At 37.7% G+C, this 18,881-nt stretch overlaps 1 non-coding gene across 1 annotated transcript; it reads left to right on the forward strand.

The window, feature by feature from the left end:
* Positions 1–2,915: 2,915 nt before the first annotated feature.
* LOC132520135 (U5 spliceosomal RNA) lies at positions 2,916–3,031 on the forward strand. Its single transcript, XR_009540495.1, has one exon. It is a non-coding gene; the product is annotated as a U5 spliceosomal RNA (small nuclear RNA).
* Positions 3,032–18,881: the final 15,850 nt, after the last annotated feature.

Here is an 18,881-nt window from a genome sequence, read left to right on the forward strand (position 1 = left end):
GTAGTGAAGTGTTGTTTCAATTTTTCTGGAGACATTGATGTATTTCTAAGTTGCTTCCCACATACAGCATAGTGAAATAGAACTGTTTGGGTTAGCATTTCAGTCCATACACTGCCCATGCATAAGCAACTGTCACTGTAAACACAGCGTCATTAGTATGCAGGTTCCTTGTAGCACTAGTGTGGAGAAATGAATCAGATTATAATTCTTCATTAATATTTCAGACAAAAACTTCATCAAGATATAATTCATATGCCAAAAGTTTCATCCTTTAAAAGTATACAATTTGGTGGATTTTAACATATTTACACAGTTGTGCAATTATCCATCATTAAATTTATCAGATCTACCCCTAGGACAAGACCTAGAGTCCACATTCTTCCATATTACAACATGTTTTCACAAATTGAATCATTAGGCACATTTTTGAAATACAAATAATAATAAAATATAAAAAAGACTAGTATAATAATAAATCAGTATACATATATGTAAAAAAATGTAAATAAGGTCTTTCCTGGTGGCACAGTGGTTGAGAGTCCGCCTGCCGATGCAGGGGACATGGGTTCGTGCCCCAGTCTGGGAAGATCCCACATGCCACGGAGCAGCTGGGCCTGTGAGCCATGGCCGCTGAGCCTGCGCGTCCAGAGCCTGTGCTCTGCAATGGGAGAGGCCACAACAGTGAGAGGCCCACGTACCGCAAAAAAGTAAATAACCAGTAAAGAAATGTCACCAAAACATAAAGCCTTCACAAAATGATTCACTTCTGACTTACCCCATCCAAGTCTTGCAACATTTACAACAATAAAGTAGAAAAGGGCAGGTGACTAGGAGCACATAAAACTTCCATCTTTAGAATGAACCTTTCCCTCTGATTCCTTACTTACACTGAGAGAATCTACTTGTATGTATAAGAGGAGACAGGGAAGGTAATTTATGACAGAGAAGCTGAGGCCACCAGCCTACACACTCCCCTCTGTGCAATGCAGTGTTACCTCTACATTACATCTGTAATTGTATCTGTATTACATCAACATCTGAGAATGAACTGAACCCAATGATCGTGGCTCTACTGACTACTGCCATAGAAGAGTGAAAAACCTCTATAGAAATTGCTAATGGGGATTCTCACTCACTGTCATCATTACAAGGGCTAGCATCACACAATATGTGAAGATTTTAAAAAATATGTATTTTTTTCAGATGACTATTTCTTGAAGAACCCTTACTGACATCTCACCAAGCTCTCTGGTTCCACAGAAGCTCAGCTGAGTAGCAAGCACTGGAGAGGTAGAGGTAGATTGATGTTCTCTGCTGGGATCTCTTTACATATGTAAAGGGTGTTCTTTGCTGTCCTCTTTTCCTGATTGATTTCCTAAGCTCACTCTCCCCTTCCTCTGTCCCTGTCAACTCACTGGACAATTTGCTCTTCTGTCCTCCAGTCATATAAAAAATCTAAAATGATTGCTTCAACAGTTGGGATGAGGAACAGATGCTGGATATGGTGTCACCCTTAGGAATTCTTGATGATTTGTTAGTCACACTGACAGAACTGTAAATGCTTAAGGACATTCACTGGAAATAGGAGAACCTGTTAGGCAATTATGATGACAATCTCTAATCAACTGTCATATTAGGATGTGTTTATATTCAATCTGGACGTTACCATGATTAGGCTGAGAGACTAAGTACTAGAAATTCACTTAACAGATTTTTATGGAGTGCCTACTTTGTAGCAGGCAGTATGTTAAACCCTGGGATATGTATTATGAGTGGTAGTCTACTCTGAAACTCCCTTCTCCCAAAAAGCTTTCATTCCAGAAATGCAGGAAGATCCATATAATATTTTCCTTCATTGAGAAATGCCCTGTCTTAGGCCCCAAATCATGATCTTCATGTTTTCCCTTCTTCCTTATAGCAGGCCACAGGGACTTCTCCTACTTTCCTCCTTCTCATTAGCTATCACCGTTTCTATCCCATTCCATTCAATCTAGCTGCAAAAAGGAATGCTTTGTACTTCCAGCACCCCTTTGCTTATATTCTGAATTTTAATATTCAATACTATTTTAAGTTTTGGGATTTTGATAGTATCCCACATGGGGGAGGAATCACTAAAGCTTATTAGTAAGACAATATTATTTTAACAAATAAACTTCAAAATCTCAGTGGTTTATTTCTTGCTCATGCTAAGAAGAAGAAAAGAGTACGTCCTAAGAGTGGATGCCTTTCTTCCAAGGGCCGATTCACACAGTGGCTCTTTTCACATAGTGGCTCTATCATCTACAACACTGAGGCTTCCAGTGCCACTGTGCTTCCCTGCATCAAGCTGGCAGAAAGGTAAAGAACATGGATCATCCCTTGTAGGAGGTTTTCATGGATCAGGTTCATAAGTGAACACATATATTACATCTGTTCATATTCCATCATCTAGAACTTAGTCTATGGCTATGCCTTCTTACAAGAGAACCTGGGAAATACAGTGCAGATACATGCCCAGGAAAAAAGAGTGAAACGGGCTATCTAATGAGGTAGTCAGTCTCTGCCATAAATCATGAGGATTCTAAGATTCTGGAATATTTCTAAGACTACTTATAGTAGTCAATTGATGATTATGGCTTATACATCTCTAGATTTGTGATTTACTTAAATAAAATCTCCATAAGGTGATTTTGCTTGTCTTCTTATACAATCCAGAACGTAAAGATGCTCAGTGTATGAATGAATAAGTGTATAAACAAAAGAGCGAATGAAAAATTATTTTTTGACTCAAGTGAACAACTGGTCATTCTGATATTTGACACTGGTTCAATAGGACCCAATTACACAATTGTTAGTTGTCTATTCTTTCACTTATTCTAAGGAGGGAATAAAATAACTGGGAAAAAAATGAAGTGAAATAATAAATCTTAATTACAACACTCTGGTTTCTCTTCAGATTGAATAAATCTTTTGCCTTTTACTAAAGATTTCCATGGAGAGGAATAACTCTGAGTTTTACACCAATTTTTTGAGGCCTTGCCCTGGCAAGGCTACTTACTGTTGTCCAAATGAAAGAATTATTGCTTTTTTGCTTCTTACAGCAAAGCTACTTGCTCATTTTTGCTAGTTACTTAGTGTATGTGTGCATATTAAAGCAAACAGGATTTTCTGGGAATCTGTGTACAAATAGGGTGCCCAGGTTCAACCAAACTGGATCCTGAATACATACCACAACTAAGCATCTGCATGCCACAGCTAAGACAACTAAGAAGTCCACATGCCACAACTAAGAAACTAAGACCCAGCGCAGCCTAAATAAATGAATATTTTTTAAAAGGAAAGATCATCATTAAAAAAATCGTAATTACATATCTACTCTCCAGAAGATATTACACCCTGTTCTTTCCTTTAAACCTCTCTATCTAAGTGACAAAGAAACAGGAGGAATTCCAACACAATTATTACACAGCAATTGAACATATACCATATGCCAGGACAATCAAAACATGATCCCCATCAGCTAGGAGAAGTTCCTGTGGTTATTTGTTGCTGTAATGTAAGCCAAGTTTAGCCCAGCAGAGTTGTGCCTCATAAAAGACAGTGGATGTAGATCTACCCATCCTTTGCCCTTTGCTGCCACCCCAAAACTGGAGATCCATCTTGGATCCTAATTTTTGATCAGTACATTTTGCAATGTAATTCACAGCTGCATATTCTCAACACTGTCAAATCTCTAGCTGACCACGGACATAGTCCTTAGCATATCCTCATACAAGAATATATATATACATATATATATCAATCAATATATATCATCAAGGATTACAACATAAAGTGAAGAGTGCCATAATGGAGATATATATATAAAATGTAATGGTTGAGCAGGAAAGAGAATAATGTACTATTTTAGAGTTGAGGAAGCCTTTCCAGAGGGACTTCCCTTTGAGCTGAGAATTGCCACGTGAGCCAAAAGCAGGAGGCAGGTGGATATCAAAGACTTGATGCATACAAAGGTTTATGGGATGAAAGTGAGGAGTATATGTAGCGAGGGCATGAAAACTTGTAGGGGATAAAAAAAGAAAGAAGGTTGGGGTGAGATGCTGAAGGGCCTTTCACGTTATCTTAAGGTAATTACATATTTTGTTCAATGCTAGGGATAAAGAAGCATGGTTTGGAAAAGCAAGGCAAATTATAGCTGTTTTGACACAGAGGATATTTTTCCATATCAGAATTTAAAAGCTATTAACTTTTGTAACCAAATGATATATGCAACAGACATCAATGGCTCTTAATCTCATTCTGACTTCTATCCCTAGGGTATGTTGAAAATTCAGTGAGCCTTAGGCAAGGGATGAGGAAGGAGGTATAGTTTCAGAATAAGAATGATGAAGGTATGAAGCTCAGGGATGGCATAGGATTACTGCACATTACTTTTTTACGAAGAAAGAGGTATAAGAAAACAAAACACCTGGAACTCTAATGGTGTTGGTTATTTTGGGGGCCATGTCAAATGTTCCTGAGTAAAAATGTCAAGTGTCCTGTGTTAAAATAGCTTTAACGAACCATTCCGTGCCTTCCAGGAAATATGGAAATTGTGTTTTAAAGAAAAGGTTTTCTTAACCAAAGTAAGAAATATAACAGGTTACCTATAATAGAGGGACATTTTAAAGATACACTAAGACCAATATGTTGAAATCATTGGGATCCAGAACCTAGATAACATGTATTTGATAAATGAATAACTGAGACACAAAATAATTTTCTAATAGTTAAGACTGCCTTGGGAAACAGTGGGTCCCAAGAATAAAGTTATTCAAACATAAGCTTAGATGCTATAGAAAAGAATTCTAGTAGCATATGAGTTGTTAATCATTTATGGCTTCTCCTGAACGCCAAATTCAAAAATCATTATAAACATTGCCTCAACTCAAATTGGTAGCAAGTTTTTTGTACTGAAATGTGAAACAAGATTCCATATCGAGTAAGGCATAGTCCTTTGTAGAACACAGATTTTGTGATAATGCCAAGATACACATTGAAGAAACTCTACTACCCAAAGTTCATTTAATATTTGTTCAAAACTATTTATTGGGTACCTGCTATGTTCAAGGCATTGTTTATTAGTACTGCTGATATTTTTTTGAACTAAAATCCATAAAATTCCAAATAGAAAGTATATTTTATTAAAAGACAAATAATGAACAAACAAATACATATAAAAATGGCAGGTTGCAATGAGTTTGATATTTAAAACAAAAAGCATAGAGAGAGGTACAGAGTGATGAAAGATAATGAGGGCTTTTAATAGAGTAAAAGAATCCTTGAGAAAGAAGATAACTGAGTAAAGATCTGTATGAAGCAATGGAGCAAACAAAGAGATGATAGGAAGGAAAGTCTTTCCAGACAGAAGGAAGAGACGATAGATAGGTCCTGAAGAAGTGAACAACTTTATGTGGTTAAAGAGCAGTATTAATACCAGTAGGGGAGAAGCAGAGTAATTTAGGAGAGAGTTATGGGAGAAAAATTTAAAGAGGGTGTGGGGCAAGATGATCTAGGGCTTCAAGGAGTATGACAAGTATTTCAGATTTTAATCTAATTGTGTAGGGAGGAAGTCTTTGGGAGGTTTAAACAGGGAAATGATATAATCTTATGTGTATATTTTGAAAATACTGTAGGTATTTAAAAATACTTATGGTATTTCAGGAATAGACTGTAGGGGAATAAGAATACAAGTAAGGAAACAGAAGACTTCAGTACTCTATACAAGATGAGGATGGCTTAAACTAGGGTGGTAGCAGTGTTTGGTAACTGGTTTATATTTTGAACGTAGCTCTTTCAGGAATTTTTTGTCTGGATAGGATATGGAGCTGTAGGAAAGAGAGGAATCAAGATCAAATCCTGGATTTGTGGGCTATAAAACCTGGGTAAAAGTGGCAATATTTTCTAAATGGGAAGACCACATGAAGAAAGTTTTTTGTGTGATTATTTATTTGGCAAGTGCAACAAGATAATTAAGATTTATCTTTTATTTCTGTTAATTTGGAGAAGCTTATTAGGCATCCAACTGGTAATGTTGAGAAGGTAGTTGGTTCTGTTACTCTGGATGTCAGGACAGAGTCAGAGCTGTAATTATTAATTTTGGAGATCTTACCATGTGGATTCCATTTAAACCATGAGACTTAATGTGATTACCCAGAGTGGCAGTTTGGGAAAAGAGCAGAAAATCAAGGACTGAATGCTGTGGGAGAAAACACTAACAATGAAGTCAATGAGTTAAGAGAAAAAGGAGAAGAGTATGGTAACTTGAAAGCCAACAGAGAAAATGAGAGACTACTTACTATGTATGTCAAATCATACAGAGATAAAGAAATATGATTAATTTTTCTGGCTAGACTGCTTCTAACACACTGGTCAGAAGACATCCATGCACAATTCAGCATGCTCATGCTGTTTAACATTACAAAGGACTCTGTCTTCAAAACCAAATGACTAATTCCAACAAGTACGGCTCCCAGTTAGAACAACTGAAAGCAGATGAAAAGCATCCACAATTAGTCAACAGAAAATGCATAATCTTCCATCACAATAATGCAAGACCCCATGTTTCACTGATGACCAGGCAAAAACTGTTACAGTTTGGCTGGGAAACTCTGATTCAACCACCGTATTAACCAGACACTGCACCTTCAGATTTCCATTTACCTTGGTCTTTACAAAATTCTCTTAATGGAAAAAATTTCAATTCCCTGGAAGACTGTAAAAGGCACCTGGAACAGTTCTTTGCTCAGAAAGATAAAATGTTTTGGGGAGATGGAATTATGAAGTTGCCTAGAAAATGGCAGAATGTAGTGGAACAAACAGGTGAATATGCTGTTCAATAAAGTTCTTGGTGAAAATGAAAAATGTGTCTTTTATTTTTACTTAAAAAACCAAAGGCAGTTTTTTGGCCCACTGAATACTACAGAATAAAACTTGGGCCATATTATTAAGGGTCTTGAATTTCAGGATTTGGGGGGAAATGTTCATTTTATATGAAATCTGAGCTTCGGAGAAATTTTTCTGGAAGTAATAGTGAATTAGAAAAAGAAGACATTAGAGACACAGTAGCAGACTATTTGATTATTCGACATTTAAAAAACTGAAAAATTGATTTGTATTTGAAGAGCAGGCATGATATACAGAGGAAAATATACAGCAAGGAGGTAAGAATGTATGACCATGGTTCAATAGGGTCTTTGGAAATAGAGAAATATATTGGAGGCTCCCAGGCTACGAGATACTGGTTGAAATATTGAAGAGAGTAAAAAGAAAGAGAGGAAAAGGAAAGAATGTATCAAACTTGATAATGTCTATATTTAGAGGAGGAAGAGTAACAACTCAAAAGTTGAGAAAGATGGAAGCAAGGATCATGACAGGGAGATCAGGTAGCAATGTTAAAGAAATAACAAATCCTCACATTTGATTATTTGGGGGTCAAATGAAGGTGTGTTTGTAGCCTGTAAGAGGATGACCTGGGACTTTCCTGGTGGTGCAGTGGTTAAGAATCCACCTGCCAATGCAGGAGACACAGGATTGAGCCCTGGTCCAGGAAGATCCCGCATGCCATAGAGTAACTAAGCCCGTACACCACAACTCCTGAGCCTGCGCTCTAGAGCCCACGAACGACAACTACTGAGCCCGTGTGCAACAACTACTGAAGCCCGTGTGCCTACGGCCCATGCTCTGCAATAAGAGAAGCCACTGCAATGAGAAGCCTGTGCACTGCAATGAAAAGTAGCCCCCGCTTGCCACTAGAGAAAGCCCGTGTGCAGCAACAAAGACCCAATGCAGCCAAAAATAAATAAATTTAAAAAAATAACGTATCCTTTGAGAAATTAAAAAAAATAAAGATGACCTTTTTTACAAATTACTGTCTAAATTGGGACACTACTGAAAGGAGATACCAACAATAATCATGATAATTGATCTACAACCACTATAAAAGTAAGATTGTCCCTGGAATGCTGGATATACAGTCACTCTGGATAAGAGGCGTGAGTTGGGGAACAATTACAAGCTATATAGCTGCTAACAGGAGAGTAAACACTTGGTGAACTCAGAGAATAGAGAATAAAATCAAGAGCACAAGCAAAGAGAAGCTTCAAGAGGGTAGAGGAATAATACACGGAGATCACCTTCCTCCTCACAAATACATCAAAAATACATCTACACGTGGAACGATTCCTACAGAATAACTACTGAACACTGGCAGAAGACCTCAGACTTCCCAAAAGGCAAGAAACTCCCCACATACCTGGGTAGGGCAAAATAAGAAAGAAAAAACAGAGACAAAAGAATAGGAATGGGAGCCACACCTCTGGGAGGGAGCTGTGAAGGAGGAAAAGTTTCCACACACTAGGAAGCCCCTTCACTGGTGGAGACTGGGGGTGGCTGGGTGGGAAGCTTCAGAGACACAGAGGAGAACACAGCAACAGGGGTGTGGAGGGCAAAGCAGAGAGATTCCCGCACTGAAGATCAGTGCCAACTGGCACTCACCAGCCTGAGATGCTTGTCTGCTCACCCACTGGGGCGGGTAGGGGCTGGGAGCTGAGGCTTGGGCTTCGGAGGTCAGACTCCAGGGAGAGGACTGGGGTTGTCTGCAGGAACACAGCCTGAAGGGGGCTAGTGTGCCACAGCTAGCCAGAAGGGAGTCTGGGAAAAAGTCTGGACCTGCCGTAAAGGCAAGAGGCCGTTGTCTCGGGGTGCACAAGGAGAGGGGATTCATTCCCTGTGTGCCCACAGAAGGGAGAGCACCGCCTAAGCAAGCTCCAGAGATGGGCGCAAGCCACAGCTAACAGCTCAGACCCCAGAGATGGGCATGAAACGCTAATGCTGCTGCCGCTTCCAACAAAAAACCTGTGTGCAAGCACAGGTTAATACCCACATTGCACCCCCTGGAGCCTGTGCAGCCTGCCACTGCCACGGTCCTGAGATCCAGGGACAACTTCCCCAGGAGAACACATGGCATGTCGCAGGCTGCTGCAATGTCACGCTGGCCTCTGCCAACACAGGCTTGCCCTGCATTCCAATTATGACCACTGAACCCCTCCCTCTCCCCAGCCTCAGAGAGCAACAGAGTCATAATCAGCCCCTGCTTTAACCCCCTCCTGGTTGGGCAGGGAACAGACGCCTGAGGGGGGGCCTAGACGCAGTGGCAGGGCCAAAACCAAAACCAAAACTAAACCCCAGGAGCTGTGTGAACAAAGAAGGGAAAGGGAAATTTCTCTCTGCAGCCTCAGGAGCAGCAGATTAAATCCCCACAATCAACTTCATAAACCGTGCATCTCTGGAATACCTGAATAGACAACAAATGTTCCCAAAATTGAGGCGGTGGACTTTGGGAGCAACTGCAGACTTGGGCATTGCTTTCTGTGTCTGATGTCTTTTTGGTGTTATGTTTATCTTAGCGTAGTTTTTAGTGCTTGTTATCATTGGTGGATTTGTTTATTGGTGTGATTGCTCTCTTCCATTTTTATTACTTTTTATTTTATTATTATTTTTTCCCTTTCTTCTCTTTTTCTGTGTGTATGTGTATGTTTCTTTGTGTGATTTTGTCTGTTTAGTTTTGCTTTTAACATTTGGTTGGAGGTTCTACCTGTTCATTTTTTTGTTTTTGGTTTATTTCTTCCTTTTCTTCCAAGCTATGTGGCCAGCAGGATCTTGGGGCTTCAGCCAGATGTTGGGTCTAAGCCTCCAAGGTGGGAGAGCCGAGACCAGAACATTGGACCACCAGAGACCTCTCGGCCCCACGTAATATCAATAAGCGGGAGCTCTCCCGAGATCTCCATCTCAACACTAAGACCCAGCTCCACACAATGGCCAGCAAGCTGCAGTGCTGTACACCCCATGCCAAACAACTAGCAAGACAGGAACACAACCCCACCCATTAGTACAGAGGCTGCCTAAAGTCATACTAAGCTCACAGACACCCCAAAACACACAACCAGAAACAGCTCTACCCATCAGAAAGACAAGATCCATCCGCTCTCACCAGAGCACTGGCACCAGTCTCGTCCAGCAGAAAGCCTGTACAAGCCACTGAACCAACCTCACCCACTGGGGGCAGACACTAAAAATAATGGGAACTACGACCTGTAGCCTGTGAAAAGGAGACCCCAAACACAGTAAGTTAAACAAAATGAGAAGACAGAGAAATGGACAGCAGATGAAGAAGCAAGTAAAAAACCACAAGACCAAACAAGTGAAGAGGAAACAGGCAGTCTACCTGAAAAAGAATTCAGAATGATAGTAAAGATGATCCAAAATCTCAGATATAGAGGGGAGAATATACAAGAAACATTTAACAAGGACCAAGAAGAACTAAAGAGCAAAGAAACAATAATGAACAACACAATAAATGAAATTAAAAACACTCTAGAAGGACTCAATAGCAGAATAACTGAGGCAGAAGAATGGATAAGTGACCTGGAAGACAAAATAGTGGAAATAACTGCTGCAGAGTAGAATAGAAGAAAAAGAGTTAAAAGAATTGAGGACAGTCTCAGAGACATCCAGAACAATATTAAATGCACCATCATTCAAATTAGAGAGGACCAAGAAGAAGAGAAAAAGAAAGGGTCTGAGAAAATATTTGAAGAGATTATACTCGAAAAATTCCCTAATAGGGGAAAGGAAATAGTCGATCAAGTCCAGGAAGCGCAGAAAGTCCCATACAAGATAAATCCAAGAAGAAACATGCCAAGTCAGATATTAACAAAACTATCAAAGATTAAATACAAAGAAAAAGTATTAAATGCAGCAAGGGAAAAGCAACAAATAACATGCAAGGGAATCCCCATAAGGTTTAAAGCTGATTTTTCAGCAGAAACTCTGCAAGCCAGAAGGGAGTAGCAGGACATATTTAGACTGATGAAAGGAAAAAAACTACAACCAAGATTACTCTACCCAGCAAGGATCTCATTCAGATTTGACGGAGAAACTAAAACCTTTACAGACAACCAAAAGTTAAGAGAATTCAGCACCAGCAAACCAGCTTTACAACAAATGCTAAAGGAACTTCTCTAGGCAGGAAACACAAGAGAAGGAAAAGACCGACAAAAATAAACCCAAAACCATTAAGAAAATGGTAATAGGAACATACATATCGATAATTACCTTAAATGTAAATGGATTAAATGCTCCAACCAAAGACACAGACTGGCTGAATGGATACAAAAACAAGACCTGTATATGCTGTCTACAAGAGAACCACTTCAGACCTAGGGACACATACAGACTGAAAGTGAGGGGATGGAAAAAGATATTCCATGCAAATGGCAACCAAAAGAAAGCTGGAGTAGCAATTCTCATATCAGACAAAATAGACTTTAAAATAAAGGCTATTACAAGAGATAAAGAAGGACACTACATAATGATCAAGGGATCAATGCAGGACGAAGATACAACAATTATAAATATTTATACACCCAATAGAGGAGTTCCTCAATACATAATGAAAATGCTAACAGCCATAAAAAGGGAAATAGACAGTAACAGAATAATAGTGGGGGCTTTAACACCCCACTTTCAACAATGGACAGATCATCCAAAATGAAAATAAAGAAACATAAGCTTTAAATGACACTTTAGACTGGATGAAATCAATTGATATTTATAGGACATTCCATCCAAAAACAACAGAATAAACTTTCTTCTCAAGTGTTCATGGAACACTTTCCAGGACAGATCATATCTTGGGTCACAAATCAAGCCTTGGTAAATTTAAGAAAATTGAAATCATATCAAGTATCTTTTCTGACAATGCTATGAGACTAGATATCAATTACAGGGAAAAAATTGGTAAAAAATAGAAACACATGGAGGCTAAAAAACACACTACTAAATAATCAGGAGATCATTGAAGAAATCAAAGAGGAAATCAAAAAATACCTAGTAACAAATAACAATGAAAACACAATGCCTCAAAACATATGGGATGCAGCAAAATCTGTTCTAAGAAGGAAGTCTATAGCAATACAGTACTACCTCAAGAAACAAGAAAAGTCTCAATTAAACAATGTAACCTTATACATAAAGCAATTAGAGAAAGAAGAACACACACAAAAACACCCTCCAAAGTTAGCAGAAGGAAAGAAATCATAAAGATCAGATCAAAAATAAATGAGAAAGAAATGAAGGAAACAATAGCAAAGATCAATAAAACTAAAAGTTGGTTCTTTGAGAGTGTAAACAAAATTGATAACACATTAGCCAGACTCATCACGAAAAAAAGAGAGAAGACTCAAATCAATAGAATTAGAAATGAAAAAGAAGTAACAACTAACCCTGCAGAAATACAAAGGATCATGAGAGACTACTACAAGCAACTCTATGCCAATAAAATGGACAACCTGGAAGAAATGGACAAATTCTTAGAAAAGTACACCCTTCCAAGACTGAATCAGGAAGAAACAGAAAATATGAACAGACCAATCACAAGCACTGAAATTGAAACTGTGATTAAAAATCTTCCAACAAACAAAATCCCAGGACCAGATGGCTTCACAGGTGAATTGTATCAAACATGTAGAGAAGAGAAAACATCTATTCTTTTCAAATTCTTCCAAAATATAGTAGAGGAAGGAACACTCCCAAACTCATTCTACGAGGCCACCATCACCCTGATACCAAAAGCAGGCAAAGATGTCACAAAATAAGAAAACTACAGGCCAATATCACTGATGAACATAGATGCAAAGCCCTCAACAAAACACTAGCAAACAGAATCCAACAGCACATTAAAAGGATCATACACCAAGTGGGGTTTATTCTAGGAATGCAAGGAATAAATATACGCAAATCAATGTGATACACCATATTAACAAAATGAAGGAGAAAAACCATATGATAATTTCAATAGATGTAGAAAAAGCTTTCAACAAAATTCAACACCATTTATGATAAAAACTCTCAAGAAACTGGGCATAGAGGGAAATTACTTCAACATAATAAAGGCCATATATGACAAACCCACAGGCAACATCGTTCTCAAAAGTGAAAAACTGAAACCATTTCCACTAAGATCAGGAACAAGACAAGGTTGCCCGCTCTCACCACTATTATTCAACATAGTTTTGGAAGTTTTAGCCATGGCAATCAGAGAAGAAAAAGAAATAAAAGGAATGCAAATTGGAAAAGAAGAAGTAAAACTATCACTGTTTGCAGATGACATGATACTATACATAGAAAATCCTAAAGATGTTACCAGAAAACTACTAGAGCTAATCAATGAATTTGGTAAAGTAGCAGCATACAAAATTAATGCAAAGAACTCTCTTGCATTCCTATACACTAATGATGAAAAATCTGAAAGTGAAATCAAGAAAACATTCCCATTTACCATTGCAACAAAGAGAATAAAATACCTAGGAATAAACCTACCTAAGGAGACAAAAGACCTGTATGCAGAAAATTATAAGGCACTGATGAAAGAAATTAAAGATGATACAAATAGATGGAGAGATACACCATGTTCTTGGATTGGGAGAGTCAACATTGTGAAAATGGCTCTACTACCGAAAGCAATCTACAGATTCGATGCAATCCCTATCAAACTACCACTGGTATTTTTCACAGAACTAGAACAAAAAATTTCACAATTTGTATGGAAACACAAAAGACCCCAAATAGCCAAAGCAATCTTGAGAAACAAAAATGGAGCTGGAGGAATCAGGCTCCCTGACTTCAGATTATACTACAAAACTACAGTAATCAAGACGATAGGGTACTGGCACAAAACCAGAAATATAGATCAATGGAACAGGACAGAAAGCCCAGAGATAAACCCATGCACATATGGTCACCTCATCTTTCATAACGGAGACAAGAATATACAATGGAGAAAAGACAGCCTCTTCAATAAGTGGTGCTGGGAAAACCGGACAGCTACATGTAAAAGAATGAAATTAGAACACTTTCTGACACCATACACAAAAATAAACTCAAAATGGATTAAAGACCTAAATGTGAGGCCAGACACTATAAAACTCTTAGAGGAAAACATAGGCAGAACATTCTATGCCACAAATTCTAGCAAGATCCTTTTGACCCACCTCCTAGAGAAATGGAAATAAAAACAAAAATAAACAAATGGGACCTAATGAAACTTCAAAGCTTTTGCACAGCAAAGGAAACCATAAACAAGACCAAAAGACAACCCTATGAATGGGAGAAAATATTTGCAAATTAAGCAATTGACAAAGGATTAATCTCCAAAATATACAAGCAGCTCGTGCAGCTCCATATTAAAAAAAACCAGTCAACCCAATCCAAAAATGGGCAGAAGACCTAAATAGACATTTCTCCAAAGAAGATATACAGATTGCCGACAAACACATGAAAGGATGCTCAACATCACTAATCATTAGAGAAATGCAAATCAAAACCACAATGAGGTATCACTTCACACTGGTCAGAATGGCCATCATCAAAAAATCTACAAACAATAAATCCTGGAGAGGGTGTGGGTAAAAGGGAACTCTCTTGCACTGTTGGTGGGAATGTAAATTGATACAGCCACTATGGAGAACAGTATGGAGCTTCCTTAAAAAACTAAAAACAGGACTATCATATGACCCAGCAATCCCACTCCTGGGCATATACCCGGAGAAAAACCATAATTCAAAAAGAGTCATGTACCACAATGTTCATTGCAGCACTATTTACAATAGCTAGGACATGGAAGTAACCTAAGTGTCCATCGACAGATGAAGGGATAAAGAAGATGTGGCACATATATACAATGGAATATTACATAAAAAGAAACAAAATTGAGTTATTTGTAGTGGGGTGGATTGACCTAGAGTCTGTCATATGGAGTGAAGTAAGTCAGAAAGAGAAAAACAAATACTGTATGCTAACACACATATATGGAATAAAAAAAAAATGGTTCTGATGAACCTGGGGCAGGATAGGAATAAAGATGCAAATGTAGAAAATGGACTTGAGGACACATAGAGGAGGAAGCATAAGCTGGGACGAAGTGAGAGAGTGGCATGTACATATATACACTACCAAAAGTAAAACAGATAGCTAGCGGGAAAGAACTGCATAGCATAGGGAGATCAGCTCTGTGCTTTGAGACCACCTAGAGGAGTGGGATAGGGAGGGTGTGAGGGAGGCGCAAAAGGGAGGGATTATGGCGATATGTATATACATATAGCTGATTCACTTTGTTGTACAACAGAAATTAACACAACATTGTAAAGCAATTATAGTTCAATAAAGATGTTAAAATAAAGTAAAATACTACTTTTCATTGACATTGCACCTGGTCACTCCAGAGCTCTGATGGAGATGTGCAATGGGATTTATTTTGTGTTCATGCTTGCTAACGTAACATTCTTTCTGCAGCCCATGGAGCAAGGACTAATTTTAACTTTCAAGTCTTATTATTTAAGAAATACATTGCATAAGGCTATCACTACCATAGATAGAGATTCTTCTGAGGGATATGGGCAAAGGAAATAGAAAATTTTTTGGAAAGGATTTACCATTCTAGATGTCATTAAGAATATTTATGATTCATGGAGAGAGGTCAAAATATCAACATTAACAGGTGTTTGGAAGAAGTTGATTCCAACCCTCATGGATGACTTTGAGAGTTTCAAGACTTCAGTGGAGGAACTGTTGGCAGCTATGGTGGAAATAGCAAGAGAATTAGACATGAAGCCTGAAGATGTGACTGAATTACTCCAATCTCATGATAAAACTTTACAGATGAGGAGTTGCTACTTACAGATGAGCAAAGAAAGTGGTTTCTTGGATGGAATCCACTCCTGGTGAAGATGCTGTGAAGATTGTTGAAGTGATAGCAAAGAATTAGAAAATTACATAAACTTAGTTGATAAAGCAGTGGCAGGATTTGAGAGGACTGACAACAATTCTGAAAGAAGTTCTGCAGGTAAAATCGTATCAAACTGCACTGCAATGCTACAGATAAATCATTCATGAAAGGAAGAGTCAACTGATGCTGCAAACTTCACTGTTGTCTTATTTTAAGAAATTGCCACAGATACCTGCTACCTTCAGCAACCACCATCTGATTAGTCAGCAGCCATCACCGTGGAGGCAAGATCCTCTACCAGCAAAAGGATTATGACTCACTGAAGGTTCAGACAATGATTAACATTTTTTAGTAATGAAGTATACTTTTATTTATTAAGGTATACATACTGTATTTGTAGCCATAATGCTATTTCACAGTTAGTAGACTATAGTATATTGTAAAAATAACTTTTTTTATGCACTGGGAAACCAAAAAATTAGTGTGACTAACTTTATTGCAACATTCACTTTATTGTAGTGGTCTGGAACTGAACCCACAGTATCTCTGAGGTATGCCTGTATATATATTATAAACATAACATTATGAGGCTTCAAAAAAAAATAACCAAGCAGATTAGTTCATTTTGATAAGAAAGGGGGAGCGAGTGCTCTTCCTAAACACCAATAGAGTAGGAACACAATGGCCCAGAGGCATTAATAAATGAAAAAGAAGGACTTCCTTGTAGGAAGTCTCAATCATTTCAGTAAAGTAGGCCAGGAGATCAACTAATAAAACAGAAAGGTGGAGTTGGCGATTTGAAGACAGCTGAAAACTTTTCAAAGGACCACTCTTGGAAATGGTGCAGGAAGTCATTACACATTTTAAATGCAAGTGCCACCAAGTATGATCAAGGTCCCACTCAGATTTTTGACTCTCCAGAAAGATAAATAATTCTCATAATAATGGCTACAATCTATTGATTATTTACTCCATGCTCTACTCTAAGTGCTTTACCTGAGCAACTTCATTTTAATCTCAAAACAACCCTATGAAATAAATGGTATCATTATTTCCATTTTACAAATGAGGACACCGAGGTACAGAGTGTTTAATAGTAATCATCAAAGGCTACACAGCTAGGATGTAAGGAGTCATGATTCAAATTTAGCTAATCTGGCTTCAGAACCCAAGGCTTTGACCACTGAGAGCTCTGACTCTGTTTTGAGGTCATAAACAGGTTTCAGAGTGGTATTTATTCTTAGAAGCAAGTAAAAAGAGTTTCACAAGATTATACACATATCTGAGGAAAGCCAAATGGAAAGCACTGACCAGGGGAGAGTCTCTCACTGGCTACATCTATTGAGGCTTCCACCACGATCTGAAATGATGCTGTCATTTGATACCAAATGGGATGTAAGTCAGTCTGTCACAGGAAGGTTTATACTACATTGGCCTATAGTTCTACAGATGAAAAGATGGTTTTAGTCTGTAGGGTATCATTTACTAGCAGGGTATTTTCAGCACTTCAGAGAATATCAATCAGGAATCACTGAAAGCTGAAATGTGCTTTCCTGAAGTGAGCAAGCTGGTACAATAATTCTTAAATCCTTTGCTGTCGGGAGGGAAATTTCTATGGGTTTCATCATAAAAATATTTTATACTACAGCTAGCAAAAAGCCCTATCAATCTAAGATCTAACAGTAGTATTTTATGGTTTGGTTGCTAGGTAATAAATGCACACTGAAAAATGCAGTTTGGAGGAAAAAATGCCTCAATAAAGAGAATTCCCCTAAGGTTTGGGATAACGATCTCAACTAATATTTTACATTAAATAAATCAAATACAGGAGTTCCTAAGAAAATTACAAAATTCATCACAGCTTTCCAGAAAACGTAATCTTTAGCATCTTTACCTTTATTTATTCTAGCACCTTGCACAGTGCTTGACCTATAATAATTTGTCAATAAATAATTATCAAATAATGTCTGTTTCTATTTTTTAAATTCTAAACTGTATATTGACTACTAAATGAACACGGTTTTTGTTATATTTTTTTAAGATTTTTCTTCTTTTCCCATTAAAATTGTATGTACACCTGATAAGGTTGTATGTATTTAATCGCCATTTGCATCTGAAAGTAGTGGATTTTTGTATGCAGGTAATGTTATTCAGTCATCAATTGATCAGGCTGACTTTGATACATAATAATTACTTTCTAGACAAATAATACCTTAAGGCCAAATTTCACATTTTAAAAACTCTCTGTAATTTATAGAATTCAAGAGACCATTAGAAAACGTGGTATAGAGAACAGGGGTCACAAAATCAAATATCTACAGGTGCCTGGAGGAAACAACATGAGTAAAGGGATGGGTGTGGAATGGGATAGGAATGGAGTTTCAATGGTTAATTGTAGGAGAGCCTGTCTAAAGAGGGTGGCTATTACTTGTGCCAAAGACCTTTGCCATGAGTGATTATTTTAAGAGGGATTCTAGAAGAGTTAATTTTAATGTTCAATCTCCTGATTTTTTAAAAAATGTTTCAACACATTCAATAAAATTTAAAACAGTATACAAGAAAAAAACACTCTTGGGGAACTAAGAGACAGGGCTGACAGTTACTTCTATGTATGAGTTCACAGCCCCTCTAAATTGAGGTCACAGTCTTGGCAGGTGAAGGTGTTGAAACTTACTCTTAAGTTTGTTATGACTTCTTTGTATTTGTTGAATCAACTCCTGTTTTTATAAAATGTTTTAATAAATTTCTTCATTTGCTTCTTATTGTAAATAAACTGCACCCTGAAAGCCTCTAAAGAACATTCATAAAGATTGAAGCAGAGTTAAAGAATAAAAGCTATAGTCTTTCTTCTTAAAGAGAAAAACATGATTAATGCAATCCCACTATGGGCATATACAAATATGTGGGCAAATACAAATATTGAAGAATCCTTGCATCCCTGGGAAAATCCCACTTGATCATGGTGTATGATCCTTTTAACGTGTTGTTGGATTCTGTTTGCTAGTATTTTGTTCAGGATTTTTGCATCTGCATTCATCAGTGATATTGGTCTATAATTTTCTTTTTTATCATATCTTTT

This window comes from Lagenorhynchus albirostris, chromosome 4 (genome assembly GCF_949774975.1).
Source record: "Lagenorhynchus albirostris chromosome 4, mLagAlb1.1, whole genome shotgun sequence".
Lineage (NCBI taxonomy): Eukaryota > Metazoa > Chordata > Mammalia > Artiodactyla > Delphinidae > Lagenorhynchus > Lagenorhynchus albirostris.